The sequence below is a fragment of the Passer domesticus genome, chromosome 2, assembly GCF_036417665.1.
Source record: "Passer domesticus isolate bPasDom1 chromosome 2, bPasDom1.hap1, whole genome shotgun sequence".
Lineage (NCBI taxonomy): Eukaryota > Metazoa > Chordata > Aves > Passeriformes > Passeridae > Passer > Passer domesticus.
Window position 1 is genome coordinate 12,775,027 of NC_087475.1, and position 18,822 is coordinate 12,793,848.

Below are 18,822 nucleotides of genomic sequence, written 5' to 3' on the forward strand. Positions count from 1 at the left end.
TTTGTCACAAAAACTTCACCATATTCAATTAGAAAGGTTCTCTATGTTTAGACTTATTGTTCTGGCCTCAGCTCTTGGGGATGCCACAGGTCATCATGTAACAAACACATAACATAGGGAGTGTAAAAAAGCATGGCTGTACCTTAAAGCCTAAGTATCAATTGTTACGTATGCCTACTGTGACGTTGCATGTTCAATTTCTCTTGTTATAAACAAGCAAGAATACCCTCCCACAAAAAAAAAAAAAAAAAAAAAAAAAAACAAAGAAAAAAAAGCTTAAAGATATTTGAAAACCAAAAAGTTGAATATATTTCAGAGGTTCGTTTAATACCCTTGTGCATGCATTTTTCTCTATACACAAATATATGTACTGAGCAAATCAATTACTGTGGGTCAAAATTTTCTTTCAGTATGGCATATTTTAAAGCATAAGGAATGCAAGAACCTATCTTCTCCTAGTCCTTAAGAGGTAAAACAGATTATCCCCATGTTGCAGAATGTTTAAGCATTTTACCAGTGGTTAATCAGATAGTTTGTAGCAAGGCCAGGAATGAAGGCAGATCCAGGTCTACATGGCTCTTCTTTCCTTATCTGTTATTCCTTATAACAAGAAAGCCTGGAGTGCCCTCTCTAAGATGTTAAGTAGAATTTGATATCACTTGAACTTTAAATCTATGTTTGAGACCCTAGGTATCTACTGAGCAGTTTTATCCAAGACTGAGAAGGAGAGCTCACTTGCTGTCTTTTGCTATAAATGCTGAAATTGACAGCTGTCTTAAGTTCAAAATTCAGTGGAAGTGGAGAAGTGGAGGGGCTTTTTGACTAAATCTTGGACCTTTACCTGTGAATGCAAAAGACAGGAGATCCTGAGTCTTCTGGTAAATTCTAGTGCTGTGCTTCTGTGTGAAGAATGTTTTTCAATAATTTGTCTTCCATAATTACCTCTTATCCTGCTCTGCAACACAGTCTGTTTGCATCTAGGACATTGCATGGCACACAGCATCATACTTTAATGTTCCTTTGGGTTCATTTTGGCCTTTTTAACTTTGTGGGGCTGTCAATTACACTGGAGAGTTCATGGACTGAGCATTGTCATCTGATTGAAACAAAGTACCTGGAACATCTCTTTTCAACACACAGAGAAAGCTACAAGTTCAGCTTCAGAGGAAAATGGGATAGGACAGCAAAAATTAACTGGGCCCTGTACTTGGAGTGAATAAGAAGCTGAAAGACATCCCAAGTCCAGTGGCATTTTTGCACTTGGCTTTCCTCATACTACATTGTTACTTGTGATACAAATACATGAAGAACCATAAAACCTGTGATAGAATTAATGACTTGGTTTACTTTTAAATGTTTTTATTCCACCACGAGTCTGTGCATGAAGTCAAAAAGCTGTGGTACTGTTTCCAAGTTTGAGGCAAATGTAGAACTTAAAGATTTATGGCTTTCATTGCGCACTGAAAATGTTTAGCCATGTCTCTCTACATTTCAAAATAATGAAGGTGAGAACCTACCCTTTTGCCATTAACAGGTGCTCATTTTGCAAACAGCTGCTTCAGTTAAAGTCTTTAACACCATCCATATGCCTATCATCCTCAGCTGTGATGGGAGAAGGATCACAGGAGCTGTTTGTAACCTCATTTACATGAAACCAGCCAGCTAAATTTTTATACTAAATAGCTAATTTGATTATTTTGTTTGATTTTGTCTGAACTACTAACAAAAGTTTTTATGCTGCCAAAGGTATAGAAGAACAACATTCTGTAGTCCATGGTGTACACAAATCAAAGTAATTGCTTTACTCAGCTCTATACCTTCAGTAAAATATCTGTTTGCTGAATTATTTTTCCATTGTTATTATTCATCTGACTGCAAATAGGGAAAGTAACAACGTATCTTGACTGAAAAATTGAAATTTTTACTTCAGTGTAAGGTATTAAGTAAATGTTAAGAAATGTGAATACAGTGCTTTAATCTATATGAAATTGTCAGAAAAGACCTTTGCTTGGGTTTTAATTCATTACTCTGTTGTAATATCTAATGATTTTAATTTTTTTTAATGGAGAAATTTTAACAATTTTTAAGTACTGTAAATAAACTTTTATGTAACAATGGAAGTTTGGTATGCTGGACTCTCTACCCATTATCTCAGGGCTCTTCTATGATAACACGTCTTCCCCCAGTTTTAGAAAAGTATTCAAGATAAAGGAAACTTCAAAGCAAGTCTATACAGACTTAGCTGTTCTTTTAAAGGTTTTCTTGCTTTGGGTTTTGGTTTGATTTTATGGGGAATTTTTTCTCACATATGTATTTGTTGTTTTGTTGGGATTTTTAAATCAAATATTGAATCCTTGAAGTTGCAGGACACCTAATTTCCAAGGGCAAAACTGGTTCTAATGCTTCTTGAAATGAAAGTATATGGGCTTAATGTTAAAGGGCTGAAATAAAGTCTGAAGAGTGAAAAAAAATGCATAGAATGAAATAATAGATACTTTTTAAAAAAAATTTGTCTACTGTTAGACATTGAGCTGTTTTTCAAAACAACATATCATTTAATTTATGAGTGTCAGTTGTGCTTCTTGCCAGCAAGATGAACAAGTAAGCAAGAAATACCTTTTTTTTCTGACTGGTTAAATTAACAAGAATTAGCCCAATTAAAATGTCTGTTTGGCACTACATCAATATACACACACCTTGTACAATGCAATGTTGGGAATTATGCATGATTACAAATCATGGCTGTGGTCCTTTTAAATTCAGTACCATGAGACCCTGGCTATCCAGTGTACACCAGTGGTTTTAGTGGTTTCCTCTACAAAAAATGTAAGTTTATTTTTGCTTATAAGAGAAGCAAACAGTATTGAGGGAAAAATGTTTGTGTTTGGGGAAATACCATTAAATTTGTTCATATGTGGTAAATATTTAACTGTTTTGTTTGGTTTTTTTCTTAAGAACATAGTAAAATATATTTTTGTATTTCTGCACCATCTTTCATAAAGATACTTGAAGTTATAGTCTAAATAAAATTAAGCTGCAATCTGACTGGAGATACTAAATCACTGATATTTAATCCATGGATACAAAGGTTTTTCCTCATTCACATGAGGAAGAAAATTTCTTAAAACATTTTGGAAGGTTTTCAGAAATAGTCACAAAAATATATTCTTTACAAAAAATATTATTACATAAGCACTAAAGATTTTAAAAAATTGTCTTTTTAAGGTTATATGTATATATATGTTTGTATATATGCACAATCCTCGTATCCCCTCCTTTTGTAAGCAAGGAAAGGAAAAGAAAAAAGGGGGGGGGGGAAAGAGAAGTGTTGCTTGCCTGTCATGTCATCTTTTCTCCCAGCTAAAGTAGTATGATCCTTCCTGTATTTTCTGTACATTTTTAAATATGATAAATAACATTCTCAAGCTTTTAGGAAGAAAAATAAAATATATCATTTAATGAATATAAGATAAATAGTTTGTAGCAGAAAGGTAATTAAACTTTGCCCTCACTAACATAGATTTTTAATTGGTATGTTTAACTATGTTTAGTAGAAGTATATATTACAAAGTATCCTAGCAATAGATCATTTAGGCATTCCAGTGCTTTTATCAACTTGAAAACAATGCTGCTCTGGTTATGAAAAGAAATTTAATCTCTGGTTCTTTATTCATCAGATTGTTTCTTTGAGAATGCCTGGGACCCCTATTTCTCAAAATTTCCATAAAACATTTATATTGCTAATGTTCAATGTAGCCTCTCAAATATATGTGCTGAAAGGAAGCTACAAAAGGCAAGATTTGGCTGCCTTCATGTGATTGAGTATTTACTCTCTAAACCATTTTTGTAAATTTGGTGAAATGATATAAAGGCCAGAATTATTTCAGGGAATAGAGGTTGTAGAAACTCAAACTGCACAAGAGGCATATGCAACTTTAGCTACAAAATATCACAGTGTTCACAAGTGGCCTTTTTCCTCTTATTTAATTTTAAAGAGAGAAAACATAAAATAATTCCATAGAAATATAGAAAGAAAGTTTTGATTACTTAATTATACATTTACAATGTAAAAAATCAAAGGCAATTGTGATATATTTTCATTTTTCAGAAATGCAATATTTGCTGTGGCCTGATCTTCTACCCCCTGACCCCATAAAAAACATTCTGCTTCCAGCTCAAAGTTAATGAAATTCCTGTGCTTTTTGTTCATATCAAGGCATAAATGAACAAGAGAAAAGAGAAATATAGTTATTTCCTTATATACATATGTTTAGCATAAAAATATGATAATTCTGTTTTTCCAAAAGATTTCTTTGAGCAATTTTCAGATCTGTCATTACATACTATTTCTCATTAAGTCAAGTTAGCCCTCCATACTTCCCATTTCTTCCATGTTTAAAGAATAATATGCCAGAATGTTTCATTACACAGCATCATTTCTTAAAGCAATCATGGTAAATTATGGACCTCTTCAATCTTCCACCAGAGGAAAAAAAATTAGAAAGAAAAGATTACAGTTCCTGCCAGGGATCTGACTAAGTCTCCAGCTGTTAGGACAGATGGAAAATTCTGTAAGTCTTTACATGGTAGCCCAAAGAATTGTAAATTTGTAGTCAACTTTTCATATTTCCTTATTCAGCTATCCTTGAATGAAAAAATGAGAAAAGCAAAAAGGGGGATATTTGGTATTGTTTTTTTCATGCCATTGTGACAGATGGAGGAGAATATTAAAACTACACATAGATACTTTAGGATGTCTACTGTTAGGTTTTAAATTAAATTTTTTTAAGAAAGCTCATTTTGGGCTGTGCATAGAGCAAACTGAAATTAGCTTTAATTGAGTCATATGAATATTTATCTGATGAGGGTATATTCCAGTGGAAAAAAAGTCTGGCCTAATGCATCAACAATACGTTTCTAGAAACTATTTCTACTGGAAAACAAACAAATTAACAAAAAAAAAAACCAAAAAAACAAAAAAACCCCCAGAAATATAACAGGAAATAAAGCGGGAAAAAAGAAACATCTTCTACATTCCACCTCAGTGTGAAATATTAGGTGTGTGTTAGTCTGCAAGTCATGTTGTATAACCATCCAACTCTGGCCAGAATCTAATATCAGCTTCTGTTTATAATTCTCATTCCATGTTCTTTATTCTAAAAAGACTCTTGATTTAGTAGAGCTGAAAATAAAAGAAAGAGAATGCATATTGTTGTCAGATAAAATGCAGAAAATCTTGCAGTTAGTGGATTGTGACATGCTAGCAAGAATATTGCTCTGTTGCTTTTCCGTGTGTTTCTATTGGAACATTGTGATTTATGTGGGGAATTGTGGAAAAAAGGGAAAAAAATATAATGACTAAAACTTTTTTAACAGACCATGTGCTTAAAATATTATTTCTGCTCAGTACATAAACATATTTTTGATGTGTGAGCTTATTAATGCTCTTTTCTGTTCCTTTCATTCTCAAGTATTTTACTGAATATCCAAAATAACTTGAAGTCCACCTTGGACAAAGAAGGTGTGCTTTAAGACCATGTTTTTAGTCTAACTGGTAGATTTTTACAGAATGAAGTTGTGTCAGGGGAGGTTTAGGTTGGGTATCAGGAAAAGGTTCTTCCCCTGGGTGGGTGTTTGGGCACTGGAACAGGCTCCCCAAGAAAGTGGTCACAGCACAAAGTTCAAGTGTTTGGACACAGGGTGTGACTCTTGGGGTGTCCTGTGCAGGGCCAGGAGTTAGACTTTGATCAATTCCAACTCCGCAAATTCTGTGATTTGTTTAATTTTAAACCATCTGTTCATATACTTAAATTTTATTTCTGAATACAGAAATTCACCGAAATTCATAAATGCTTCTTTCCTGGACATGCATTTCCCCTGTATCTCCAAAGGCAATCTAAGGTCATTAGTTTAGACTTTGGTATTCAGTTTCTTTGGACATTCTGCCCCCTCTGATAAAGGAAAAAAACACTTCTAAATGATTTTCCTTGAAAAAATCTCAATGTTGCCTCCATGATCCTAAGAACCTTTTACTCATTTCTACATTTTTCTTGTGTTATGTTTCACTTCTTTGTTTCATTAGAAATTCTTGCCAGACCAACACTAAACCCAAGAATTAGTAGTACATTAAGTAATACTATTGAAATGCTCAAGGCCAGGTCAGATGGGACTCAGAGTAGCCTGGTCTAGTGACAGTTCTTCCTGTTTATGGCAGGGAGGTTGGAGGTATACGATCTTTAAAGTTCCTTCCAACCCAAACCATTCTATGACTCTACCATTGCATAATAGCTGTAAAATTTGTCAGTCTAGTCTGAGGAGTTCCAGATTTATTACAAAAGCATTATTGTGGGTATACAGTATCTCTGCTGCTTTGTGATAGTGAAGATTCTTTCTGTAAATTACTTTGCCTTCATGATTTTTCTTCTCCCTTTTATAATATGTGCTGTATCTACTCTGCTCATCTTTCCCCATTTTTCACCACAACAGAGTTTCTGCCTGTAAGGGAGCAAGAAGTGCACTGCTACGAAAATCCATTAACTAACTTGAACTTCTTTCATTGTGCATTATCCATTCATAATTCCCTCAGGTCAAATACGTAAACTTCAAATTCTTTAACTCTTTAAAAAAAAACAGTCAGTTTAAGAACTTTATTTGTTAAATCCTGAGCAAATCTAAGTACAGAAAGGGCTCCTGGATGTTACCTTGTCATCCACCTGCTCGAGCAGGGCCACGTAGATCTGGGTGTCCAGAACAGTGCAGAGAGAATTTTGAAGATCTCCAATGATAGAGAATCCACAAACTCTCTGGAGCAACCTGTTCCAGGGGCTAGTCACACTCACAGGGTGACAGGATGATTACTACATGTTTAGAATGCTGAAGATTTAAATGTTACCTATTAAAAATGTATGGAGAGTGTGATCAATTAATAAAGACACATAGAATGGAATAATAACAAAAACAAAACCAATAATAATAATAATAATAGAGCAGCCAATCTAATACATACTTAAAGAAATTAAACTTTATTCAAGATCAGTCATCACTGGGATCTCATTGAGTGCTTATGTCATAGATAGCACTGTGCAAAAGTAACCATATTTGCCCTAATACATTGAATAAGTTAAGAAAAAAAAAAAGTGAAAGGAAAAATAATAAAATTAGCACAATATCTTTGTATATGTGTCCAGGAAGCCTACCTCATTGACAAGTTTAGCAGGCTGTAATTCAACTCATAACATATTGAAATAAACTTATGTGCAAATATCAAGTTTGAACATGTCACTGAAGAATGTCTTGGACTATCTGCAGGAAGCTGAAAACCTATAGCCCTTAAGTATTCTTATTGCAACTCAGTTTGGAACCTCATGAAAATTTATACACCTTCACTGTTTGTGTGAATAAGTCACATAAAACACTTTTTTGAGACTATAAAATAGAAGAAATATTTTCTAATTAAAATCCTACCATTCTTTTCAGAATTACACAATCTTCCAAATGTTCTTCATATACCTTCTCTGTTATTACAAAATATAAAGAAATTTGTTTCTTGAAATATTAAAATCTGCTCTATTAAATTTATATATATATATAATTATATAATAATATTAAATACAGGATTTCTGTATTTAATTGATTATTGTAGACAAGAAAAAGAGGTCCTATGGAAATGCAGTGCAGCCTCAACTTAAGCAACACATCTGAAGTCCCAGTAATGCTCAGAATCAGGAAGATGCTTTCCCTTTGATGCTGCAATGTGCCTGTTTTATTCTCTCCTTTTACCTTTGTCTTAGAGTGAGAAGGAGGTGAGGTTTTTTTTTGGGAGGTTGTGGTCAAACCAATCAGTGCTTAGATTTGAGTATTAGCACCTGGTTTGGCCACTGAAGGTATGGACCGCCTCTGAGAACACAGAGGGGTAAAATCAGAGAACTCCCAGGAGAACTCTCTCTTGGCTGTGGTCCGTGAAGGAGCTCAGAGCTCCCCTGCCCAGCCAGGGCTGCCTGGGGGAGGGAAGCCATGCGGCCGGGTGAGGTAGGCCGGAGCCTCAGGCAGAGGAGGGGGGTGAAAGCTCTGAAAGATGGAAGGGTGGAGGAGCCCTGAGAAGCATCAGGCCCCCCTCCTACCTCCCGGGAGAGATGGAGAGAGAGAGAGAGCCAGTGCCTGTGCTGCCTTGGAATTTGATATCATGCTGGCAGCACGGCCGGCCAGAAGTGGGAGATGCGGCACGGAAAACTGGCCGCCATAGGAGTTCTGGGCAGACAGGGGCAAAAATTTTATCCCCTTTCTGGAACAATGGGAACCTTACAAATACTGATCCTCCTGAATTTGAATGAGGAGAGAGAGAGATGAAGCAAGAAGAAATAGGCAAGTGTGAAGAAAGTTAGTGCAAGTGAGAGATGTCCAAAGAGGTGAGAATAATCCTAGATGGGAGGAGATAATGAAGTGGCCTTGGGCTGGACTCTTTCTGGCCGTGGACAGACCCATGTTTTTCCTGTGACCCAGAGACTGCATTTAGGAGGAAGCAATGCCTTGAAGCCAAGAGAGTGTGGTGAAGCAGTGGCGTGAACAGAGATGGCTGAGAAGGGTGTGAGATACCCTCTGTCTTCAGTGAAGAAGAAGATCTCTGTTCACGAGGCCCCTCGGCCCCAGGGGGTAAATTTGGGGGTGACTGGTGTCCCAAAGTTGAGAGACTGATGCTTTTTTAGAACTGGGGGGAGCATCCTTAAAAGGAGGACCCTAAAAACAGTTCTGATCCATGTGCATGGTGAGAGCACTGGACATGGAGGGAAGAAGTCACAAAGGCAGATGTTCTCCAGGCAGTGCCACGAGTGACATGGAAACACAAGAGGTTTTAATTGTGTTTCCAAGAGAAGCCTATGGTGCAAGGAGGGACTGCTCTCTCCCTGATGGACTTGAGAGTTGATTATTTGAGGGGTAGTGATGGACTGAAAGTCGATTATCTAAAAGATAATGACTGGTGAGAAATCTAAGGTGTTATTTCATGCTGTGGAGGAAATGGAGGGGAGAAGGAGAAATGTACTTGGAGGGTTTTCATTCTTAGTTCTGTGTCTGTTCCTTTTTAGATATTGTAGTTAATAAAGTTTTTTTCCTTTGTTCCTAAGTTGGAGCCTGCTTTGCTCTGTTCCTGATCACAACCCACAGCAGCCACTAAAGAAAGTATATTTTCATGGGGGCACTGGCATTGTGCCAGTGCCAAACCATGACAACCCTGTTTCTTGCTGACCAGTGAATACAATGAGTTTTGAAAAAATTGAAGAAGAAATGAGGCTTCTTGTTAAATTCAGAGTTTTCATGGCATCTTCCCAATCTCATTGGTTTTTACATGGGAGAAAGAAAGGTGCATCAGGGTCATACCAGACTAGCTGCAGAATCATCTTTTATAACTCTCCTGTTGTCTCAATACCTTCTTAAGGTTAATATTTTGCCTGTAGCATGTGCACATTTTCAGGAAGCTGTAAATGTGAGAATGGGAAAAAAAATCATTCTCTTTAGTTCTAATAACATCCCCAGTACATGAGTGAATGGGTGTCACATTCATATTTTCTGAAAAATCCCTTTGCCCAGGATTTTGCTCCTGGGAAGCTGAGAAGCTTCAGAGAACAAGGAAAACAATTCTTATCTCATTTGCTTCTCCTGTGTTTTGCTCCTTTGGAATGTGGTTGGAGATTGTTTATCCAACAGGTGATTGTTTCATTGGTTTCTGCTGTGCTGTGAATAGTTTTGACTCAATGGCCAATCAGTGCTGAGCTGTGTCGGTACTCTGGAAACAGTCACGAGTTTTCATTGTTATCTTTTTGCCTTCTGTACGCATCCTTTCTGTATTCTTTAGTGTATTCTTTAGTATAGTTTAGTATAGTATTCTTTAATATAATGTAGTATCATAAAATAATAAATTAGCCTTCTGAGAACATCCATCATTCCTTCTCTCCTCTGGGAGCCCTGCAAATACAATAAATGGGTAGTTTGCATAATTTTGCTTTACTTGATTTTTAGTAGACATTGTTCTTGCAAAAAGTTTTCAGGGTATCTCAAAAGAGAAAGAAATGAAAAAAAATCACCTCTTTATTAGCCATTTCTTACTTCTTTCAAGACTTCATTCGGAATGAGAAATCTGTTTCCAGTGAATCCAAACAACCTTACTTTTATATAAACCTTTTGTCTTTGGGGAAAACAAGTCCTTGAGAGTGAAGGCGAATACAAAACTTAAAACATTTCTTTAAAGTATTTTTCTTCATGTTATTTGAAGGTGATTGAAGTTTTTCTAAAGGGAGGAAGAACATGAAGTGTTGTCAATTTTTTAACCAATTAGAAATAATAATGATGTCATTTTCTACCTAAATATCTCCAAAAACCCACTTGTCATGTTTGTATGTAGGTCTACATAAAACAATTATTTTTTATTACAGATGAGAAGAAAACTAATACTTGTTCTATTTGAGTATGTTTCATGGAATTAATCCTTCTAGTGTGTGATATAGTTTTTGAGGGATGTATTGTGTAGGCTATTTAGCATAGTTGAAATGGTACAGTGCTAATATTTGAAAAAAATAATAATAAAAAAACTCCAGCATATTAGGACCATACCTATTGCATTTCCCTTGGAAGCAGCATATTGGAAAATTGTGAAAATATCAAGGACCGGGAAACAATACTGAAACAAACAAACAAAAATTAAAAGAGAGAAAAAGCCTTGGGAACACAGATGAAGAGCAAATGAAGAAATTTCCCTTGTTAGTGCTCAATATTCCAAACAATCTGAAATATCTGTTTTGATGGTATAAGCAAAAAAATCTGAAGTGCTAAGTCAGAGAGAGACTTAATTACTGTAAACAGAAAAAACTATTCTAATTTCAAAAGAGTGAGAATTGACTAAATGACAAATAATTATAATGCTAAAAAGCCTTGCACACATATTTAGTAGACATGGAAAATAGGGCTTTCTTTCCAAGAGGAGGGGTTTGGGGTTTCTTTTACAATTGTCTCAGCTAAACTTATAAAAAAACATTACTAACATTTCAGTGTTGATTTTAATGAGTTCCCTTGACACTAGGTACAGTTAATCGGGGTGAGGACACTTAAATATTTTCTAGATTAAAACCTAATATGCAAGCAAGGGGCCAGCATACAAAATAGTTTTAAATGCATTTCAAAGAACCACTTCAAATTCTGTGCCATGGAACTGCAGAGACTAATACAAAGAAGTAAAATTAAAATAAAAAAATACAAGTTTTTGAATGCTCTAGCAAAATTACTTTTCCCCCCAGGTTGGCAATCATTAAAGTTACTAGAAATTTATTTTTGGTTTTTAACAGAGTTCAGATTTGGGCAATTCTGCTTCACTGCCCAGGAGGTCTTTGTTATAACAATGTGTAATTCTGCGGGTAAAGGATGCAGAACTGCATTGGGAAGAAATTTTGTGTGGCTCTCTGTGGCTCTATTCTGCATCTCTAGTACACACTGGTATACAATAATGCAGACTATTACTTGACTAAGAAAGCACATTCACTGGGAATAGATTAGAAAATGACGTGAAACTAAGAGGAAGAGAGCTGTGTAGAGAAATATTCACATAAGAGATTACAAAGCACTAACTACACAATTTTGAGAAAGCAGTCTTATGCTTGAAAATGTTTTGCTGAATTTTCATAATGGTTGGCAAAGATGCTAAATGCTTTTTTAAATCCATGCCATCATAGCTGTAACAGGATGCTATTTCTAATATCAATATTTCTTTTTGAATCCATTATTGACACCGTGTATCAATGCTCCAAAAGCCACACACCAAAATTGCAAATAGTTTGATTGAAGCAAATAATTTAAAGTATAAAATCATAATCTAATTGAAATGTTATATCCACTCAAACTAAGTCAAGATATGTTCACAGAGTCCAAGGCTGCTGTGTCTCTGCTGAGCAGGTACACAGGCATACAGCAATGGTAAGCAAAGATGTTACACCCTCCCTAGACAGATGTGCGTAGACATTTACCATTGCCATTGGCTAACTCCCAGATGAAAGGCAAATTAAGAGCCCCATTTATTCCATTTTGTACACTCAGTCCTTTAGAGTTTGATTTGAGCTTATTTAATAAGGACCACCTCCACATTTAGGGGTTCTCATCCTCTCATAGGGAAATCTGCCTTTAATTCACAGTTTCTCTCATCCACCTTTGTGTGGCTTAAGCAGCAAAGAATACTTGTGGAAAGATACAGACATCCAAAGGGAATAACTCAGAGACAGAGGACCTGAATTAATAATTCACATCATTTTGTGTCTTACTGATATTGAACCTTCAGACATCTAATGAAGTCCAAATTGTCATCTAGAAACAAATACAACAACAAAACCCCCATAGATTTTTTTCCTCTATGTTTAAAAACCCCCAAACCCACAAAAAACCCCTTTAATTCAATTTTATGTTCTATGGGGCCAAAAGTCTTGGTTAAACAATTTTTAATGTAATTTATATGCAAATAAGCAAATCATCTGTGTCACAATTTCCTAAGCTATGGAATAATATTAGCTATATTCCTTCTAAATGTCATTAACCTAATCACCTTTGCAATATTGAAATATGGGTTTTGTGTTTAGCTTTCAAACAGCCACAATAACTTTTTTCCCCCAGAGGATTTTCCTTAATAAACTTGTATTTATTGTCTTTTAAAAGACTTTCACTTGTTGAAAGTATGAGACACAAGCCTGTGTTGTAATCCTCATTAATATATTTTATAGTCTTATTTACTTGTGTTTTAAAGAAAGTCTGAGTCAGGAATGTTCTCTTTCCACAGGAGGTGAACCCTGAATCACAAATTGCAGTTACACTTGTAGTTACACTTGCAGTTACTCTTTTCTTGTGCCATTAGCTTTGCTTAAAGACTTTCACAAATGGCAATCATAACTGCACACACCCTTCCTTATTTCTGTGCTTTGGCCTCTTGTTATCCTAATATTTCCAGAGACATTTGTAAACCTCTTTCAGGTTCATTCTTTCTATAGCAAACAAAAGTGGATCATTCTATACTGATCACACATGTACCTCCTGATCCCTCCCTTACTGTGTTTATCCTTACATTTCTGGACAAGAATTTAAGAGAAATAGCTACCTTGATCCATTTTTGGATGGCATTTAAAAATGGAAGAAAAATAAACCCCTGCCTTTCAAGAGGATGTTCCAGGTTCTGAACCTGGCAACTGCATTTGAGTCAACCTGAATTATGGTGATTGAATGCAGCAGAGCATTCACTGGCAGATGAAAGACACTGCAACATGATATTAGAAACAATCACTGAAGGCTTTGGGTGAATAAGTCAATGAAACTGGCCCAATTTTATTTTAAGAACACCTCCTTTCTGATCCTCTGAAAAGCATCATCTTTAGTTCTTTGTAGAAAGCAGACATTTTCACACTAAGATTTGCAGTTACTTGCTAATGTTTTTAAAACATTATTTTTGCAACTTTTTTCCACCCCAAGATTTTAAGGCAGAAAAAGGTTTAATTGGGATGTTAGAAATAATAGTCCTGTTTTTAATTAAACAGAAAACTGAATGTTGAATCCCTTACGATATCTATTTTCAGGCAGGTAGTTTCTGAACAGAATTTGGCTTTGTTCCTGTTTGTTGAAATGCTGAGCTCATAAACCATGAAACAATTAGTTGGACTACAAATTAAGTAAGACTCTCTTTCTGTTATTGCAGATAATTTGTGAATGCCAGCTCAACACGAATGAAATTGGCTGGTAGCACACCTGTTGCAGACAGTGATAAACTATCTTTCAGCCTTTTGCCTTGCACAGTTAAGATTTAAGAAGCTGATTTGGCCAAGCCTGTTTAAAACAATGACATCTTTTTTGCAGGTAAAACAGTACTTCATTCCACATTAGCAACAGACTCTTTCACTGATTGTGAGGAGGAGAATACCAATGAGTTTTAAAAATACATTAGAAATGTTTTACTAGACCTTAAAATAAAACATTAAACTCAAGAGCTGCAATCTGCTCTCTTTCCGGCATTCATTGGGTCAGATGTTAAGAGGCTACTATTGTATGTAAAATGCTAATTCATGTGAATAGAGGCAATACACACAGGGTCTTGGTACAATACCACCCCTCACAAACATTAATAATTTGTGCAATATTTGGCAAGAACAGGAGCCTCTTCTGTCCATAAAGTGTCAATATTAATGTGTTTTCATACTTAGATTAAAAAATCCAGCAATAAATACAACTGTGGGGTGGTCTGATACTTATAGTTACATGCTAAAATGTGTACTTAAAAATCCAAAATCATTCTCTCTAATCGCCAACCTCCTTTGTATTTTATCTCAAACCACATTACTCACTGTGTGATTCAGTTTAAAAGGTGCAATGTTTAAATTTATTATTATGCACCTCTTTGCAAAATAAATTTCTACAATATTTGACAGAGAAAAAGAAGACACAGAATATTAATGTCTGAATTACTTCAAGCAATTTGTACCTAGGACCCATGAGACTGGATAGAAAATGGTAGTTTTGGGAGTCATGCTATCTGTAAATTAAAAGCTCAGGTATGAATTGGATTTGTACCAAAAGGGCTATATTGAGGGTGGTCAGTGTGCTGTATCTCAGAAATAAATATCAGACCTAATCTAGCTCTCATAAATGTGAATGGAAAGCTTCCACTTTATTTTAGGAGTAGAGCTATCAGGCCCATGCTGCTAATTTCATTTTAGCCTCGAGCAATATTGGCCTGAAAGTTCCCCATGGGTCCTGCAGAACTCCATTGTGTAACTGTAGGAGCTCTGAGACTTGGATGCACATATTTTTATCCCTTTTGACACAGATAAATTTATGATTAGTCTCATACAGAAAACAGATTATCTGTAGGCCTTAGAATTCTGAATTCTTTGTTATTCAGGGTTATATCCCTGGCAGGGAAATTTACTCTCCTTGTCTTTGGCATTTGTCACCTCTTGGTCATGGTTTTGCCTCAATTTTTATCTCTGATCTAGTAATTTTTAACTTCTCTTCATCTATGCATCTGACTTTTTTTCAGTCTAGATTCTATTTTTTGTGACTAGGTAATGAAAGCTCAGCTGCCAGCTTTTATTATGAGAAAGTGCTCTCTCATATGTATTCTAGTATCCTGCAGCAAAGCAGACTTTTGTTTCAGAATCACAGTAAGATGCACCTATTTTTTAATCCATCTCTCTAAGTCAAGGAAGTATTCTATACTCCTTTCTGACAAAAAAAGGGCAAAACTAAATTACACTTTTAAGCAATGCCTGCTGCTTTAAGAAAGTCTGAGCTAGCATTCAGTGAGGGTAAATCATGCAAAGTCTTAGTTTTTGAGCAGGCATTAATTAAATATGAGCTCAGGCGAAGAGGAAAAAAATCTCAAATTACTTGATTTTAAAATCTTGATATTAAACCAATAGGCAAAAATCTGAAGCCTATAAAGAGAGAAAAAGAGGAAAGGAGACCCCCTCCACAGGTGCTACATCAAGGGAACTACCTCTTCAAAAAATTATGTGATTAAGTCTCCTTTCCATCTAATCGGCAGTCTTCTCACTCAGGGTATAATAATTTTATCACCTCATTTAACCTACTGTGAACTGGGGAAAAATCAGGTCCATCTGTCAGCACAAAAAGGTTCTGACTGAGGACTAAAATATTTATTCAAATTGAAAAAAAGGAAAATAAAAAATAACAGAACAAAGTTCCTATATATCTCACATCACTATCTGTTCTGCCATTAATATGTATGTAATGTCAAGAATTTGCTTTCTGTAACAGAGAGGTGATCAAATGAAGCTTAACAGCCAGGCAAATAGACATACTTTCTGCTTTTTCTGCTTTTGTAAGAGGAGAAAGTAGAAGAATCTTCCTGAACTGAGCTCTGAAGGGGCTGCAGAGGGAAAACTTAATTTAGCAAACCCAAAATGAATTGAGAATGAACTAGACTGGGACATGTCATCATCTGTAAAGGCTGAATCATATTTCCCGGCTCGTGCAGAAGCAGAAACTGATATATCTAGAAATTTTGTAGAAAACTTGAATGCATCAGGATGACTGCCAAAAGTCACTTCCTCCCTTGTGGTACCAAAGTGTTGCACGTCACACTGATTGATGCCTGTTGGTGCCACAGATTCACGTTTCTGTTCTCCAGATGTAAAGGATCTGTAAATTCAGCCTAACTAGCATGAGCAATTTCCTCTGTTCTGCAACAGCTTCTACACCACAGATTTCTGATAGCATAGTCTAGCAAATGTAGTCCTTTTGCAAGCAAAAGAAACAGTTTGGGGCAATATAGTCTACCTTCTGAGTGATAGATTTGCTAAATTGTGTTGCTCTGGTCTGCCTCCGTGGAGCTTTGATTAAGTGAATTTGCTACTTAAAGAGAGGAAGGGTCCTTGTCCCCTGCACTCAGGAGTAACTATGACTTAGTACAGAGGAGATGTTATAATCTATACTTTCCCTACACCAGTCTTAATGTCTAATGCCCCTGCATATAGAGGAAAAAAAATCCCATTTTCCATATTCATTTTGGCACTTGATGATTTGCTTTCTCATTTTAGCAAAGCACAGAGAGCTCTCCTGATGAAAATCAGCCTAAATAAGACTGAATAAGTATAGTTGCCTGACAAACTGATGAAGTTAGTTTAGTTTTTGTCAAAACTAAACTCCAAAATCTATTCTGGCTGTCTGACTCAACAAATGACAGAAGTACATACTCAGATTTCTAAAATATCCATTGCAGTAGGCAGTGGTTACTACACGCCAACAAAAAGCATTAGTATGTTCAGCTAGGATACAGGAAGGGTAGATTTTCTTTCAATTTTTCCTTAATTATTCATGTGTGCTTTTTTTCTAATGAACAGGAGTAACCTTAAAAGACTATGTAAAAGGCTATGGCCCCACAGAGCTTTCCACAGCTACTCTTTTTTGTACAGATTTAAAGCGTTTATTGAAAAGATGCTTTTTCTGTTGTCAGCATGCCTAGTATAATGTAATTAAACTGGGAATTCAAGAGGAAGAGAATACCTTATGACCCACAGTTTCAAAAATCTAATTCCAGTAAAATTCTTCAGCTGAGCCTTTTTGGCTCACTGAAGCCAGATTTACTAATAGATTCCAAGGAAGCATTCCGGGTCTTAATAGCAGAAAACTGGAAATGAGTTAGCTAATACATGTTGTCCTGTGTTAATGTGACAACAAAGAATCAATCCCTGGCACTCAGAAATGTTAAATTGTTATAAAACGGATGAGGTTTTGTACTGCTTCTTCTTTCTGTCTTTTTATTACTCTGTATTCATGCCATTGATCACTTTTGATGGTGCTCACAGTTACGTTTACAAGAGGTGGCAGAGCAGCAGCTCCACTGCCGGCTCTGTGTGAAAGAATGCAGTTCAGGTCAGATATTGTTCCTTTTGTTTCCATCAGCTGTGGTAGTGGCTGAGACTAGGAAACCCTCCTCACTACAGACAGCTGCTTGAAAGATCATACATAATGAGTTTCAAAGTTAAAGTAGTCTTCAGCTGTTTTTGACTTCTGACTGGAATTCTAAGAATGAATCTACTGCCTTTTGGGTGCACTGGGCTACATGTGCTAACACTGACTGAACAACCTTTTGTCATGTATTGGTTCATTTAGGACTCTCAGAACAGGGCAGCAGCAGAGGAAAGGGTCCTTTTAGCAGCTTTTATTTGGGACGTACATAGCCTCTTAAGAGTGAACTTGTTATCTTACATCTAATGGAAAATAATTGTATTTAACTATTACACTGAGAGCAACTGACGTCTGAAAATTTCTGCTTCACATTGAATCAGTGTTGATTATAACTATAAAAAATTATCATAGATATCCCGTGTTCATTCTTAAAGCAAACATCTAAGCCCTACATCTGTTTGGGTTACAATGTAGAGATTTATGAGATGGAGGAATCACTCACTTTTTTAAAGCTCAAATTTTTTTAAAAGAGTATTGTTTACATTTAATGGTAAGTATAGTTTTAAAAACAATGCAATGTAGGTATGCAAACCAGGAAAAACTGTGCTAATAGAATTTATTAATAATAAAAATGCTTAAACAAGTTTACTGGGGTAAACTTGTACATGTGCACACACAGACTATTGAAAAAATTATAAATTATCAGTACAGGTAAATGTTCAAAACATGTATTTTTTTTTTCAACTAACAAACTGCTGCAAGAAAAAAGAGTTTACTTCTAGGATAGATTGCCACAACTTACAGTAGTTCTCAGTAAGCCCAAGTCAGGTTCTTTGAGTCTGTCTATGAAGTTTCAGGTTGAAGCTGAAAACCTAGCCCTTGTACGGATGAACATTTAAGTTTATAAAGGTAAACTTGATGTTCTAATGCTAGCAACTTCAAAGGACTATTACATGAGAGAATAGCTATCACCTTGCTTAATGCTGTACTGTCAACCCTCATCTCTAGAAGCTGAAGGTGTTATTGCTGATGGTTTTTTGGTGGCTTTCAGCTGCTCTCTGCATCACAGTAGCTCACAGTGATTCTGTTGCCTTAGTTTCTCAAATATCTTCCTGTTATATTAGTAACTGCAGGGGAAAGGAGTACTCAATAAGAGCCACCACAGCATTAGTTATCATTTGAATTGCACTGGAATATCATTAGCATTGTAGTCTGTGACTTTCAGGCTGTGTTTAAAAAGTGCTTAAAAAGCTACGGTTTTCTTTTGTAGATCTGATTTCTACTGCAGTCCAACAGCTCCCAGTTTCTAAGGACTTACCCATGAAAATGTGGAAAACAAAACAGTGCAGACCCAGTGCTTTTCCCTTACATGTCTATGCA